Here is a 3,903-nt window from a genome sequence, read left to right as displayed (position 1 = left end):
CTCTCTCTCTCTCTCTCTCTCTCTCTCTCTCTCTCTCTCTCTCTCTGCACTCGTCTTCAGCTGAGATCATTTTTCACGCCACCAAACAGCCACAGGGCACACATCGCCACACTCTGTGTCTGTTTACTTCAACGCTTTGTGAAACACACACATCTTGGGCAAATTGGTTGCAGCAAACACTTTTTCCCAGCTGGCCTGAGTGAGTGTGTTTGATATCCCCCATCTCACTCTAAGTCTGCTGTTGATGCACCGATGGTAAATATCAGATTGCCTGCCTACCTGCCGAGGCCACGTACTGACGTAATGGATTCCACCTGGTGTCACTGCCTCAAATACCTGCAGGCAGATGAACACACACACCTCGGCTGTCTGCTAGCAAAAAAACACACACACACTCTCTCTCAGACACGCACGGATGTAACACAACATGTAGGACAAAGTAACAGCTGCAAAAAGCATATTCAAACATCAACAGACGCGGGGAAACAGGAGTACAAAGACGGAATGAAACAAACACAAAGACAGACGACAACACAAAGGGACAAACGAGAGAGAAGGAAGAAATGAGTCTGAGTGCAGGCTAAACATGTATTTTGGGAAGCTCATCGTGCACGCTAATCCCTTTCCTCACCACATCCACATGGCACAACACGCACAGAGCAGTTCGCCCTCATCCTGCAATTTGCTGTAGATTTATAAAGTGGAATGGTATTGAGGCTTTAGGGCAGAAGTCTGATTTCAAAGTCAAGTGCAGTTCAGTAGTTTGTCTCATCACTGTCCATATTTACGTCCTTTTGTGTTGCTGTGCAACTCAGGTTTCCTCCTTTAAGATTGATTTGACAACATCCAGCATTTACATCCCTCCCTGTTGTTTGCCGCTTTAGTATGCCTAACCTTACAGTCCCTTCCAGCACTTACATTGACATTTTATATATTAATGTGAGTGCAGCAGTCACAGTCACAGAACAATCCTTGCTCTGCCACATAAATAAACACGAACCAAGCAGAAAATTTAATTTTCCCAGTGAGTTTGATTCTTCTATTTTGTAATTTGTTTAAAGGTTCCCTGGGTAGTTTTCTTGTAAACAACCAAAGGTTATATTTACATTGAGTGTTACTCACTAAAACACATTGTGTACCCCTGAGGTGTAACAAACGTGTGAGTGCATTTCTTTCCTTATCAAACATTTGCAAAGCCAATTTAATTTTCAAGAATATTAAATCGAGTATTGTTTACATCTATGTATGTTAACTAGCAGATAACTGATCATTGGAATAGTGTTTACCGTGTCACGCGTGTGCATGCTTGAGATAAACAAAACAGATATCCACTCTAAAAGAAACGGATCCACAGCCCTGTTAGAGATCTAAAACTCCACAGGGAACCTGAAATCTCCCATGAATATAAACACACAAAGGAGACACACACATATGAATTCATCCAGTACACATTGAATATAGTGCATATCGCAAATTCTCTAGTGATAATATGTTGTATTGATACAACTATATACATATTATTTCTTTATTCATAAGAAAATTACATAAAATGATAAAACTGACACAAAAAGAAAAAAGCAATTGTGACAGAATATTACTACCATATCCAGCTGAGCATGATTTCACACAGCTCAGTATCTTCAGGTGGCTCTTAAGTCCTTTGCAGACATGCACCTCATTTCGTATATACGTATGTGACGGCAACTTAACATGCTTGTCTCAAGTACGAATAAGCGCCTAGGTCATTTTTATGTCAAAGTCACGACTGCAACCCGACTGGATCAGACCGAGTGACATTTCAACTACACGTTCAACATTGCGACATTAGTCTGAACTGAATGTCGTCATGTTCACATAAATGCTTCAGCAGCACACGGTTAAATATGCACAGCGAGAGAGCACAGTGATTCATCACTTCAGCGTCATCTGTGATGCACAAAGAGCAATTAAACCAGAAAAAAACTGTGACTGAGCGCATTTTAAGTTGCTGAGGACATTTTCCTCGTGCCAGATTAGTCTGTGATTTAGTTATTCTATCCTTGTGCACTAGTAAACATAGGCAGCAGAATTATATAATAAATGATGTAATTGATGAGAAAACGGAGGGCAAGTGACCCTGGTGCTGATGATGGTCATTGATTAAGTTTAATAATCCATCAGTTATGTAGCCTGCGAGACAACAGAAAAACACTCCTTTTCCTTCATGTGCCACTTCCACTGCTTCTTCTCGTGCATCAGGTGCCAAATATCATGTAAATATTGTGGCTCCTTCTGTAACGGTCTGAATGAAGCTGTAATCAACATTTATGTAAAAGTCACCTATGTCAGAGAGACAACAGCCCATTGCTTGTACAGATGAAGCCAGCGATGCTATGCATTCAATGTCTGAACAGAGTTTTATATTTTCAGTAGCTGCAAGTCTGGCCATACATTGGCCTCCCAAATCTGTGTCAGTATTGACTTTGCCCTCAGACGGAGAGTATTACCTTGATGTATGCACTGATCGCACTCAGAGGTCACTGATAATGATCAACACAATTTCCCCTGAGAGGCAGGGAGAGACGTTGTCTATACGCCCTCCACCCTCCACCCTCCATCTCCCCCGCTTCACGGCTTCAATTACTCAGTGTGACTGCATTAATAATGCAGCGGTCCTCTGCCCTGGCCTGGAGTGCGATGCACGCCTGTGTGTGCATACTGACATTAAAGAGAGAGGGCAAGGGTTCTTCTGAATGATCAACTAAGAACAGCGGCAATGCAGAAGCTGAAACAGCAGTGTGATATACTCTGGACACCAAAATGAGTTTAATCACTGAATCATGCATTCCACTCAACATATGACCCAATGTGATCTTTGCACTCAGCTCTCATTACTATACAGAAATGTGATGTTTAATAGTGTTTAAAACTGAGCTTTTCACCTGTGATGTTTAGGCTTCAGGCTCCTCTGTTACAGTTGAGGGATGTTTTTATCCTAATGAGGCTTACATTAGTAATTAAAAGGCTGGATAAAATGTACCGTAGATTTAAGAATGATAACATGTTAATCCAACCGCAAGGTGAAATAGCTTCAAGGCCAAAAATGTGTCCTCTCACACTGTGGAAGCATTGTGATCCGTACTGTAAGTCATGCAGGGTGGAGTTGACTGTCACAGGGGCAGTCGGTTGATGAATGGCCCTGTATTTCGTCGATATGGCGTCCATCTTCTCATGCAATCTGTTATCCTCGCTCCTACTTCACACCATCACCCTTTTCCAATATACAGTTCTCATATGATCTCTAGCCTGATTATACGCTAGCCATCCGTGCATGACCACACTGTTACAGTCTGACATGCATCATTTACATCAAACATAAACGCCAGCCCTTTTAAATATTTTGATTTATAACACTGTCATAGATACCCATTCAACAGAAGCGTTTCAAAAATACACTGTCGCTGACCTTTAAAAGTGTGACATTTTCCTCCTGAATATCAAAATGTACTTGGTAATCTGCAACACTCTACTGTGTTAAGAGACTCTTTGCTGCTGTGAACCCTCTCTCCAAATATTCTAAGATAGATATCAGGTTGTGACGGGATATAAAGACTGAGAAATGCGAAAGAAGTGACGAATTAGTGCAAATAGGGATGGTTGCAAAAGTCCAAGCCGGACAAACAAAGGCCAAAAGTAGCTATTAATGTCATTTCAGACCAAAGTAAAAGGCAGAGGGAGATTTATCCTCCTCTGTTGCTCAGCCATTCCCCTCTCAATCTCTCCATCTGTCTCTGTCACCACAAAATCAGGGATGGCACAGAGAAAAACACCACGCTGTAAATGGGAAAGGATGGATGAGTAAGAAAAAGAAGGTAAATGTGTGTGTGTGTGTGTGTGTGTGTGTGTGTGTGTGTGTGTGTGTGT

General features: G+C 41.8%; 1 protein-coding gene across 7 annotated transcripts in view; it reads left to right on the top strand.

The window, feature by feature from the left end:
- Nucleotides 1–3,903, top strand: part of myripb (myosin VIIA and Rab interacting protein b) — a 95,591-nt gene that overhangs the window by 53,712 nt on the left and 37,976 nt on the right. The gene's annotated exons all lie outside the window — the stretch shown is intronic.

The sequence above is a fragment of the Anarrhichthys ocellatus genome, unplaced genomic scaffold, assembly GCF_004355925.1.
Source record: "Anarrhichthys ocellatus isolate YVR2014 unplaced genomic scaffold, GSC_Weel_1.0 scaffold10, whole genome shotgun sequence".
In the NCBI taxonomy this organism is placed as follows: Eukaryota; Metazoa; Chordata; class Actinopteri; order Perciformes; family Anarhichadidae; genus Anarrhichthys; species Anarrhichthys ocellatus.
Note: the sequence above shows the minus strand (reverse complement) of the source record. Positions and strands in the feature narration are given on the sequence as shown.